Here is a 13044-nt window from a genome sequence, read left to right on the forward strand (position 1 = left end):
TGCCCGTGGGCCTTGGTGCCATCTCCACATTCTGGGGGGTCTCTGAGAGCCCTGCCCCTGCAGCATTCCTGGCTCCCATCCGACTCCTGGCCTTCTGTGTGTCCTTCCCATGAGGGCTGGGCCACTACTGCACCGGTGGAGAGGTGGTGAGGCAGAGCCTGGGAAAGGGGTGGGAGGGTTGACATGGAAGTGAATCGCCAGGCCGTGGTCCCAGCAGCTCCCGGACCTCAGCTTCTCAGACCAGCCTCCTTTCCAGGAGCAATGAGTAATGTAAAAGGCAGTGGCTTACTAGCCGTTTTGATGTTACTGTAAAAACTTTTCTCAGTAGTCCTGTTTTCCACTTTAATCACAACGAGTCGTTGGCAGTAAGATTAATTCTGCTCATTGGGAACACCAAGGTTAAGACAGTCCCTGTTCATCTCAAGTAACAACACCTAACAGGATTTTTAATCCTTCAAGGACTCGAGAAATTCCCCTTTGTCTCCATCATCTCTTCTGGTGGGCAAGCAAGCAGGGAAAACTTTTCCTTGAGTTTCTGCCTAGTGGAGTTTGCGGGGCCTCCGGGGAGTTTCCCAGGTTGTCACTCTCCCCCATCATCACAATTCCCTCTGCAAAATCCCTCTTTCTCTCCTCCCCACCCCTGTCTGCTTGCCCTGCAGTATTGGGGCTGTATTTGTAAATAACACTACAATTCCACTCCTTCCCAATGCCATCCCACAACACCAGGGGTGCCTCCCACCCAGGGCTGTGGGTGTTCAAGGGTGGGAAGAGCAGACAGAGCAGGTGCTCCACTCCCCACAGCGGGCTAGCGACACATCAGACGGCCCCTTTCTGCGCTCTGTCTTGTTACAGTTGGAAAATCTCAAATTGGAGACAAAAGGGCCCCTTCTGAAAGCAGAAGCCAGTGATGGAGTGAAGACCTAGACACCCCAGGTCTTTTTTTGTGCTCTAGTGAGTGTGTCTGTCTTTCTAATGATTTTCTGGAGATCTGGAACTTCCGTTCAGTACACAGGTAACACCAAAATAAAATGTTTCACTTGGCTTAGTATTACTCCGAACATACTGCCAGGAAGCAAGTCTTCAAAGCTGGATGTCGCACCAGATTGTCACTGCTTGGCTCTTACGCAGTAACGGATAGCGAAACTGCTGGTGACTGGGCGTGGAGGCGCCAGGGTGTCAGGAAAAGGAAAGTGGAGTGTTCACTGTAGCCTGAAGGTGCGTGCGGGGCCTTGCGGGGCCTTCCGGGGCCTTCGAGGGAAAACTGAAAACAAAACCCACGCGCCATGACTTCCGAAACTTGCCGTAGGGAGAGAAGACCCACAGGCCCACGAGACCGTGTAGAGGTGTAACAGCGAGTGCTGACGCCTGCGGAGAAAAGTGATGCCTGAGTGTGGGAGGGGTGCTTTCTGAGGAGCTGGGACAGGTTTCCTCACCCAAATGAGTTTTAGGAAGACACTTCTGGTAAGATGCAGCATTGTTTGTAAACGTAGAAACAAAGTTTGACCTTTTCCAAAAATAAAGGGATGAGAAGTGATCTTAAAGTTGAAGGACAAATATTCAAATAGCTTGACAAGCACACAAAATGTAATTAATGGATTTTAACACGATAAACACAGATGTTACCCTCACGAAACAGCAGAGTCAACTCAGCCATTAATGTGATCTGGGATTCCCGCCTGCCTAATTTCTCCTGAGGCTTAACAGAGTAAGGCTGACCCTTTCGGGATGAGGACTTCAATCATGACTTCCATATTCCCCACTCTGGGCTCTGGCCCCTGGGCTCAGGGCTCTCTCTGGGAGCCTCCCCAAAGTGGAGGGACAGAATCAGCGCTGACCACAGGCCTAGTCAAGCAGCACAGGTCAGCCTAAGAAAACAACAAGACAGAGCCCCGCTGATTCCCCTCTGACCCTACCTGGGTATCCCACTGCAGCTTTGAGTTGATGCTTATCCGAAACACACTTGCATTTCATTTGTGATTTGCTTTGGCTTTGGCTTTGGCTTTGGCTTTCACTAGTGCCCTGGTTCCTGGCAATCACCCTTTGGCCCCTGTAGGACTCAACATGGATGTGTAAATGTAGGGTGCTTCCTGGAAAGTCCACTAGGTGGCACCAGTGCCACAGAAGGGAACAACATGAACCTGGGCAGCCAGGTGTAGGATGCCCAGGACCCAACACCTCCCTCCAGCAGACCAGCAGGACCAGCAGTTCCCTCACCTGCTTCTGTCAGCATTACCACCGTCTGACTAGCTTAATTACCCCCATCTGACTAGGTGCGACCCGTGCCTGCTTCCGATTCTTTTCAGTGTCTTAATTCAGAGATGGCATACTGGCAGCCCACAGATCAGCTCCAGCCTACAGATGTAGTTAGTTTGACTCCCACCGTGATTTAAATTGCCTTGGACTTTCTTGGTAATATAAGATGAGAGCTTTCATATACAAGTCAGGATTTTAACTACTCGGGAAATCTACTTTCTGGCAACGACAGGCCCAAGAAGCAGTGGGGCTGCAGCGAAGGACTTTGCTCCCTGGCAGCCCCCAGCACCCACCAAACCTGCTTCACTCATTGATGTCACCTGCCTGTCCCCTAATGCCATGGTCCCCAACCTTTTTGGCCCCTGGGAATGGTTTCGTGGAAGACAATTTTTCCATAGACTGGAGGCAGGGGGGTTGTTGGCTCCGGGATGACGCAAGTGTATTAGATTCAAGCTCATCTCTGGCTGTGTGGCCGGTTCCTACAGGGCATGGACCACGTGGTCCGGAGGCTGGGGACCCTTGCCCTAATGAGTTTGCAGCTCTGCAGCCTAATCTGTGTGTGTTTCACCTCTCTGGCTATGAAGTAGGACTCCCGTAAGCCTCAGGTGGAACAAAAAGGCCTGAGACCTTCTCTCCCCTTTATTACCCCAAACGAAAAAGACCTGCACTCCCTATTACGCTTTGTAATCTCCTTTATCTCTTTATGGGTTTTTAGCTGGGGCTGGGCCAGATTTTTGAAATTCTTTTGAGACCTGGGTGAGTTGTCAGCTCACACTTAGGTCGCCAGGTGAGCTGGGTTAATGATCAGTTTTTCTCCTCTGCTATTTGTTTGTTTTTGCAGTCACTTGTTTGTTTTTTGTTCTCACGGCACCGTATTGAGCCCACGAGAAGACAATGCTGTGAGATTTTTGAACCTGTTGAAAAAGCACAAGTGCCTCAGTGACACTTCAGTTATCCCATCCATCAGTAACAGCAACTTCCATCATTTGACCTCCCACGTGGGGTGCTGGGCTCTGCGTTCATTCAGCAGAGGGCTGGTGGTACACCGGGCACTCTGCACCAAACTCCTCGTTCAACAAATGGCTCCTCAGCGCCTGCGTTTCCAGGCACTCGGGCAATCTCTGTGACTAATGGCAAACAACAGACAAGAAGTCAGTCACAGACAACTGCTACTTAGCCTGGCGGTAAAGAAGACAAGGGCTCCCGAGGACCGAATGCTCTGAAACCCTGTGCACATTACCTAGGCCCTCAGTGACTCGTTTTCTTCATCTGTGAAATGGGTGACATAACAACAGTACCTCCTGGCTGCGTTCATTTCAGCCCTTCCATGGCACTGCGCACATAGCCGGCGCTTGCTAAATGTTTTCTGTCCTCAAGGCTAAAGCAGACTGCCAGAGAGCCACCTAATCCAGTCTTTTTAGAAGTTAATTTTACAGATAGGTACCAATCTTTTAGCTACCCGGTACAGCCAAAACTTAGGCACCGAGATGAAGGGAGCTAAGTTCATTTGTAGTGTTAGCAGCTCAGTTCATTTTGTAGTGTTAAAGAGCTGTCTACAACCCCCTAGCCAATCGGATGCCTCATTTTGTAGCTGAGTCCATGGAGGGTCGCAGCTTCCCGTAAAGAGTCGGGCTGGGACTGGAACCCAGAGGTGGCTGACTTCAGATGTTGCATGTCTTCCACCACACAGGGCTGCTTGATTCATTTCAATCTTGCCTACTGAGAACTGAGCTGGAAGAGTGCGATGCTCAGCTGAGGTGGGATGAATTGGCTGATGGAGTTATCAGAAAATGGACTGTCACCTTCAATGCAGACAAAGCCCAAGAAGAAAGCAAAGCGCCTTACAGTTGAAGAAGTTCATCAGGGAATTTAGAGCCTGGCAGTAGTGTTTTCTTTCCTAACACTTTTTGCCTTGCTTCTTGGTTATTCACAGTAATTCTGTTCAGGTTTCCCCCAGGACATTTGGCTTATAAATGCGTAGCCACTGCGCTTCTCAGCCCAGAACTCACATCTGCAGGAATGTAACTGTCTTCCCCTGGAGCCCCTGTTGACAGGAAGACTCTGGCTCTCAGGCCATGCCCATTGGTTTTTCCTCCACCCCAGGTTTGCATTCTAGGTTGGGTCACCTGGTCATCAGGCTCAGGGTGGGGTGGGGGACTGGGAGAGCCTCCAGTTCGAGCCTGCAGAGCCTCTTCAGGATCAACAAATTTTGCATACTGATGTAAATAAATTCTTAACTCTTTGATTAATGCATACAGTCACTAAAAATTTTAAAGTGGGTGAGCGTTGGCCACTCCCTCACAACTTTGCTACCAGGTTACATGGTGGGCAAAAGTAGGTTTACAGCTGTGAGCATGCACAGTTTGCTCTTTTATTATTATTTATTAATTATTGTATTATCTTTCATACAAACTATAAAACTACTTTTGCCCCACCTCGTATGATGAGAGCAACGCTGAGACTGAATTTTGCAGAACATTCCAATTTTGTCTGACCAACAGGCAGGTCCTAGACAGTTCACACCTTCTGTCCCTAGGGCTGTGACACCCCCAGGCCTGTCTCGACCACCACCTTGCATGAAAGAATTGCTCCTCCAGGCAAACATTTTAAAGGTAGGATTCTCTTAGCTTTGGAGTCAGCAACAAGCAAGCACAAGGCCTCCTGATTGTGTGGCTGGAGGAAAGGCTGTTAGAGAGACAGACTCAGCGAGGCCCTGAGGCAGCAGGCCGGTCTCCCTAGACGCTTCACCCTGATTACTCGGGGTAAGGAGTGTCTCTACGAGGTCTACACAGGCCAATACACCTGCCTTGATTTCAGTGAGGCCCATTTCTAACTTGCATCGTGATAGTAAACAGGCTGCTATTTTCACCAGTAAAATCTCATTTCTCAAATTCAGGACACTAATTAATTAATTAATTAGCAAAGTGTGCATTATCAAGCAAGATGTAGAAGTTCTCGTGGACTGTGGTTTTCCTGATTCAGGGCACAGACGGGCCATCCCTAGATCGTACAATCTTGATTAGACTATGTCATGGATTGTCTGTGGCCCCCCAAATTCCTATGTTGAAGCCTAATCTGGATGCGACAGCATTTGGAGAGGGGGCCTTGAGGGGCGACTAGGTCATGAGGATAAGGCCATTATGAATGGGATTAGTGCCCTTATAAGAAGCCAGAGAGCTAGCTTGTTCTTTCTGCAGCCTGGAAGAGGGCTCTCTCCAGAACGTGACCATGCTGGCAACCTGACCCCAACTTCTGGCCTCCAGAACTGTGAGAAATGCCTGTTGTTTAAGCCGCCCAGGCCGTGGTATTTTGTTTTAGCAGCTCCAGCTGACTAAGGCAATGCTTGTTGCATCTGGGGTATAGCTTACCTAAATCACCCACAGAGGCTGTATGGTCCGAAATATGTTAAAGAAAATCACAAACATTGTAACTGTGGCTTTTGGATGTTTTTTACTCTTGGATATAAAAGACCTATTGTGCTGCTCCTACATCATGCCCAGGCATGGAGCCAAGAGGTTGTCTAAAGCCCTGTCTTGTATGCTGCGTGCCCACTTTTCCTCTGGGACCTCGCCACCTCCAAGGGAACTCCACGTGGGAGAGGGGCATGGGCCCTGATTTCCTCTCAAACTCCAACGGATGCCATTTAAAAAAAATCACATTTCTAGTTCGTTCCTATTGCTCAGGGAGCCCACCAACATCTATGCTGGTATCTATTCTTAATACCCCCTCCCCCACTCAGGCCAGAGCATCTTTCTACCCCAGGGGGCAGGGAAGCCTTGCTCTTCTCATCACATTCTCCCAAGCCTTTGCTTACATCAAGATTCTTTTCATTATCTTCCAGGGAGAGAGATTCTTTTCCTTGGCTCTTCTGTCACCTTCCCTTCCCGAAAAAGGAGACACAAGATACAGAGACCCCCCCCCCAAAAAAAAGGCTAGGGGAAAAACACTGATTACTATTTCAAAAAAAAATTATTCTCTGGCAGATACAATACCTTGAGGCCCTGTAAGGGCTGTGCCCTGTGCCCTTCCTCATTTAGTCTCGCCAGCCCTGGAGGCATTGAAGTGGTGAGAGAACTCTTAGCTTCTGCAGGTTTCCATTCCTGGCTCAGCTCAATGAGCCTCTGACATCTTGGTCAATACTCACCTGGAGAGTCTTCATGCCTCAAATGCTTTAAAAGCAATCACTTATATCACTTATATTTTCCATTATGTCTCTGTAAAAAATCAAAAAGAAGGGACTAGGAAAGATTTGCTTTGATAGGACACTTCCTATCACCTTACTTCCTGTATACCCTTTCATATCTTTTCAGGAACTAGGGCCCAGGGATGAGGGTTTCAGGATGATACAGGTCTTTTGTTTTTCTTCTGTCAGAACTGTGGCAAAAGCAAGAGCCTCGACCTTCCCAAGTAATACCCCGTGATGCTTACTGTCTACCTGGAGTATTGCTGACCCTGTCATATATTTATATAGTACATACAAATGGTCATAAATACTATGACAGGGAGGGCCAGGATGCTGTGGTGGAAAGAGTTTCACTTAAGCAAGAAGGTCGGGGTTTACATCCCAGAGCCTTACTACTTACTGGCTGTAAGAGCTCTGAGCCTCTGCTTGTTCTTTTATAAAATATGAAACCTCACTAGATTACTAAGAGCATTCATTAAATGAGGTAGTCTATGTAAAGTACCTAATACAGAAGGAGCTTCAACAACAATATGTGCAAACACATCAAATACTGTGTTAATTATTTTTAAAGGAGTTATATTTGCAAATGCTATCTATGCAGATGGAGGGGGATAGCCACAGTTTTTCTGTGGCTCCTGAAGGAGGGGACTAGTGTTGATCAAATAGGAGTGAAACCATATGCATTTACAACTTTCCTTGTATCCCCGTAGTGCTTTGGCCATTCTTCCAAAGATCAATGAACTTGGGCTTTGGGAGAAATCTTTTTCCCCCTAAGTGACAGGCTAAAAGGCAAGGCATGAAAAGGGATTAGTGGCTGCATGTATTCAAGTAAAGGGGAGTTCCCCAGAAGCACGTCAGGCCTAGAAGGCATCCTTCGACTGCCCATCAGCCGAAAAGCTGTCTGACTGGCAGATATGATTTTTTGGAACCAGCAATAATGGGGAACTATGGGTGACAGATGTCAGATGTTGGCAGGGCAGCTGCCAAAACAAATCTCCCTCCACCTTCAGACATCAAGCTGATGGAAGACTGGGCACAGTTGGCCTGGCAGCCTCTTCCCTCTTGGATCATTGGTCACATTATTATTTTTCAGTTGCTGGATAAAGCAGATGGTTTACCACGTATTTGTGATTTTCTGTTGACTGAGAAATTCTGTGCTCCCGTCAGGGTACAGCATGTAATCAATTATGACAGTGGGTGGTGCAGGAAAATCCCTGCCAGGAAAAGTCCAAGACTCTCTCTTTTATTAAATTTGCATAAACCACTACAATTTCCAACTAAAAAGCAATAGAAGGAAAAAGCGAAGTAGTGGTGCTAGAAATAACTTGGGTAATTGCAAAACCACAGTTCTGAGTGGGTCCCAAAGACTCTCTGTCTGCACTGATGTGTGATGTCAGTTTTGTCTGTACATTTTTTATCTTAAACTTAAACATTTTTGTCTTTATTCTTGTGAGTATTAAATAACTTTATCTCAGAATCATAAAGTGACATAATCAGAAGTAAACTGAACAAATACCAAGTACACACGTACCCATCAACTAAGGTTTTTTGAGTATTCAGATTTGTACTCTATTAAATAATAAGTTGGATTGCTTAGTAGGTATGAGTGGCCACATACACGGAACAATATGTGCCTTCTCCCCCATCCACCCTCTGGATAATTTTCTTTGTGAAAGATGTCTTGCTTCATTATATGCATATATCAATGGAAAAAATCCTTTGGTGATAAAATAGCACAAGCATTTTTAACACTGGAAGTATTATGTAGAGAAACTCTTGATGACATGTTTCTTCCTTCCTTTTTTTAATGTATAAGTTTTTTCTTATAAAATCCGGCTCATAATGAATAGTTCTCTATGCTGCCTTTTTACTCCCCACTTAATCACATGTCAGGGGAACATTAGCATATCATTAGATGCCATCTAGGACCATGATTTCTAATAATGACAAATACTGAGTGGCTCTTACAATGTGTCTGGCATTATTCTAGGCACTGAAGACATAGAAGAGAACAAGGTAGTCCCCACCCTCAAGGAACTTACATTCTTACAGAGAGAAACAGGTAATGAACCTGTAAAAACAGTAAATAATTGATGTAATTTGAAATCTAGTTGCTATAAAATAGGATGGTCATGACCGTGTAGGCTGCTTTGCTTAAGGGCAGGCCTCTTGAGGAGGTGACTTGAGTTAAGATCTAGAGGCTGGGAAGGAACTCTAAAACAACAGAAAATTCAAGGCTTTGAGATAGGAATGAGCATGACAGGCCTAGGAACAGAGAGAAAAGCATTATGACTGGAGCTTGGTGAAGGGGCGTGAAGCGGGAAATGTGACTGGAGACCTAGAGAGGGGTCAGGTCACCTAGGCATTGTAGGAGCTGTTAAAGAGTTGCAATGAGAATCCGTTAGAGAATTGTCCAGCAAGTAAGTGACACAATTTTAGAGACATCGCTTTGACAGCAGAGTGAGGGATGATTTATAGCAGCAATTTTCAACCTTTTTCATTGGACGGCACACATAAACTAATTATTAAAATTCTGTGGCACACCAAAAATTTTTTTTTATATTTTGCTCATCTGACAAAAGAATAGGTATAATTTTGATTTGTTCACATAAGATGGCTATTATTGTGTTGGCTGTTGTCATTTTTTAATTTGACAGTCTAAGGGAAAAAGAGGTCAGTGCCCCTGACTAAATAAATAGTCAGGTAGTGCGTGTTTTAAAAATTCTGGCAGCACACCCGTTGAAAATCGCTGGTTAATAGGGTACGCATGTCAGGGCAGTGGAGCTGTGTTAACAGGCTGTCAGAGTCATGCAGAGAAGAGGCGAGGGAGGCACAGTGTAGGATGTGGGAAGGTCACAGAAGGGGTAGTGGACTCAAGGCATGATATGGTGATAGAGACCACAGAAATTTTCCTTTTAGCTTATTTATTTATGAAGATTTACACTCCACAATAAATAAGCATGATTCAGACATATATACACTCTGCACCCAATAATGAGTGAGTCACATTCTTCCCAAGCACATACGGAACATTTATACAAAATGACCGTGGACTAGTTCACAAAAGAAGTCTACACAAATTTCAAAGATGTGTATCTTTAAAGATCTTTGAAGTCCTGGAGATTTAAGCCTTTATATCTTTTAGTCTTACTATCAGAATAAGAAGAAAACCTTCAGTTAAAGAAAATATAGTCTTGACCAGGTGGCTCAGTTGCTCGGCGTGTCATCCTGTGCACCAGAATGTCGCCGGTTCAGTTCCCGGTAGGGGCACGTGTGGGAGGCAACCAATGAATGTTTCTGATTCACAGCGATATTTTTCTTTCTCCCTCCCTTCCTCTCTCTCTAAAAATCAATAAACATATCCTCTGGTGAGGATAAACAAATTATAAAGAAGAATAGAAATTTCACTTACTCTGATTGACCAACAGGCCAGGAGTTGGTCACAATGTAATTAATTTCACCCTTACTGCTACTGTTGAAAGTATGTAAATGCCCAGGGAACTGATGCCAACCCACACTCTCTCCTCGCAGATCCCACACTCTGAGTAGATCAAGCATTTTCACACTTGGCTCATCTTCAGCGAAGACTATAATTAAATCTTTATTTAACTGAGTAAAAGCTCAGGACTCACTGCATTACTGAGCCTGCCGAAATTTGTGATGAATTTGATGGGAAGTGTTAAATTAAGGTGAAGAACCAAGGATTACATGAGCAAATAGATAGATTTTTTTTTTTTTGCCATGTACTGAAATGAGAAGGACTTGAAGAGGAGTGAGCAGTCTTTGGAGGTAAAAATCAAAGTTTCTGTGTGGACAAAGTTAGCTTGAAATGCCTACTAAAGATTCGAGTGACGATACTGAGTAGGTAACTGAATAAATGAATGAGGAGATTGGGGGAAACTTGCAGGCTGGAGATATAAATAAGATCTATATGCTGGAGAAGATCACTTAGGAGACTGAGTGACTGAGGACAGAAGAGGACCAAGGGCAAAATCTGGGATATTTCAACATGTGCAGTGTTGTCTGTTCCTCCACACTGCCCATCACCTTTGGGGTTAGAAAAGGCCATGTGAATACTGTGGACAATGAATACAGGAAGTATCTAAGAACTGCTTCAAGATGCCCATTCTTAGCTCTTGCTCCAGTAATTATGAATCCACATGTTGGTGTCAACATGTCTGTCAACCCTAGCCCCTGGGTGACTACATCATGGAGAACGGCCCCTTTTTGATATATGTCATACACATAGCATGAAAGAACAAAATTTTATGTGTCAAACCACAAACATTTCAGGGTTAATTTGTTCCCTCAGCATAGCTGGGCCTCTCCTGACTAATTCAGAATTCTACCATATGAGGTACCACAACAAAGCACATTTTTCATTTTTTAAAAAAGGGCGTATGTGATTTGATATCTTTTCAACAAAAGTATATCAGTGGTTATTTCTAGCTTCTCTCTAAATTAAGTTTAAATGAACTCCCTGTTTATTTTATAAGCTAAAAAACAATCCCTAAACCATTGTAAATAATGCAGGATAATGTCAATCCTTACAAAGATCTGCATTTCTCACCCCACCACCACCGATTTTTTAAGGTTATGAAGACATTTCTTGGATAATTTTAAAAAATGAATATTGGTGCTTTATAATTTCCTAAATTTCTCCTACAGCAATCCTCTCCCATTTTATCTGCTACTTTTAGATGTACGATTCATTTGACAAATTGATCATAACAGATATTCTTTATTCATTCATTTAACAAATTTTAACTGAGTCCTTACTGTGTTTCAAACATTTTGATAGGAGCCAAGGAAATAATGAAACACAGCCAGCACTTACCCTTACAGCTACAGTTGGGGTACTTATCTGGGGTCAAACTCAGATCTTAAGAGCTGAATTTCTGCATTTGTAAAATTGAAATAACTGATAGCTTGCAGAGTTATTGTACTAAATAAGACAAAGTGGAAGGCCGTTTTTTAGTTAGGCTTTAGAAATGCACTCAGGCCAGTTTAAATAGAAAGGGGTTTTATTGTAAAAACTAGAACCTACAAGCTATCCGGTACTAGGACATCTTGAGGGACCAGGGACAGGAGATCTCTATATTACTCACTGTGTCTGCCTCTCTCTGTGTGTTTACTTGGTTCCTCCATTATCTTTGCTGGTCCTTACCCTCTATGAATCTGTTGTTGAGGTTGTATTATTTGTGATTTCTTTCTTCATTGCTTCAGTCTACATGTTCCTCAAACCTCTAACTCTGTCTCATAGTTTCTCTCTATGCTTTCTTTCTGCTTTAGTTCTCACAAGTAACTCTCTAATTAATTTCATTTTTATAGGTCAAATTTCCAGGAGAACCTGTTGGACTGGTTCATTCATTCAGTCATTCAGGACATATGTATGGAGTATGTACTATGTACCCTCATGGTAACCTGGGTCCCAGTTAGAGCTCTGAATGGTCTTTCTACTCTCAGCCTAAAAATGCCTCCTCTTTCCCTGCAAGCTTATTAGAGATGCTGAATTTGGTCCCTATTCCAGACCTACCAAATTGGAATAACAGCTTAACAAGATCCCCAGGTGATTTGTGTGTGCACATTGAAGTTTGAGAAGCATTACTTTAAACTTCTAGATCTTAAAACTGGCCACACATTGGAAACAGCTGAGAATTTAAAAAATTGTTAATACCTGGGTGCCTCCCACAGAGGTTCAGATTTAATTTTTTTCTAGGATGTAGCCTGGAATTCAAAAGGTAGACAGTTCAAACGTGCAGGTAGGTTTGAGAATCTCTGCACTAGTCCTGTGTCCCCACTGACCAGCTGTGAGCTTAAGACAAGTTGATTAATTTCTCTCTGCGAGATTTCTCATCTTTTAAGTGAAGATAATATAGCCTATCCTCTCTGCCTCAGAGCTGTTCAGAGGGCCAAACGGGACTATAAACGCGAAGTTGTTTTGAAATGTGTGCCATTTCACTTAAGTTCTTTAAATCCATCTCTTGTATTTCACTGGGGATTCAATGGACCAAATGCATTATTAAGTATGAGAATTCAGGTAAAATAACGCGTGAAGACAATGTAAAGTTCACATTATAAAGCTTTACCAATGTAAAGCGAACACTGCCAAGCTTAACCTGTGTCATGGCTGCTGTTATCCCATTTTGCCTATCATGCAATTGAGGGTTCAAGAGGTTACGGACCTCTCTCAAGGCCCTGAAGACTGTTAAAGAGAACTTATTCACTAGATGCCTTAAAAACAAAAACAAACAAACAAACAGCGGGAGTGGATAAGACTCTAACCAAGACCACCGCAGCAGAGGTCAAGACTATTGCTACTGGGGAAAGGGTTTGTATTCAACTCCGAATACAACAAGGTCCAGTGCAGATTTATTGCCAGGGGCCAGGGTGAGAGATAGAATGAAAAATTACTAAGAGGAACTTGGTTAGGTATCAAGGGTCAACGGAAGAGGTGCTTGATTTGAAATCAAGGGTGGAAGAGGAGTGGTTATATACCAAGGGTAACAGGATTCTTGATAAGCTGGCTTCGCAGGATTCTTTGGGAAAACTGAACTCAGCAGGCCAAGGATGAGGCCTAGCCTAGAAGAGAGCTCAAAAGAGCCCGA

The sequence above is a fragment of the Desmodus rotundus genome, chromosome 3 (assembly GCF_022682495.2).
Source record: "Desmodus rotundus isolate HL8 chromosome 3, HLdesRot8A.1, whole genome shotgun sequence".
NCBI classification, from domain to species: domain Eukaryota; kingdom Metazoa; phylum Chordata; class Mammalia; order Chiroptera; family Phyllostomidae; genus Desmodus; species Desmodus rotundus.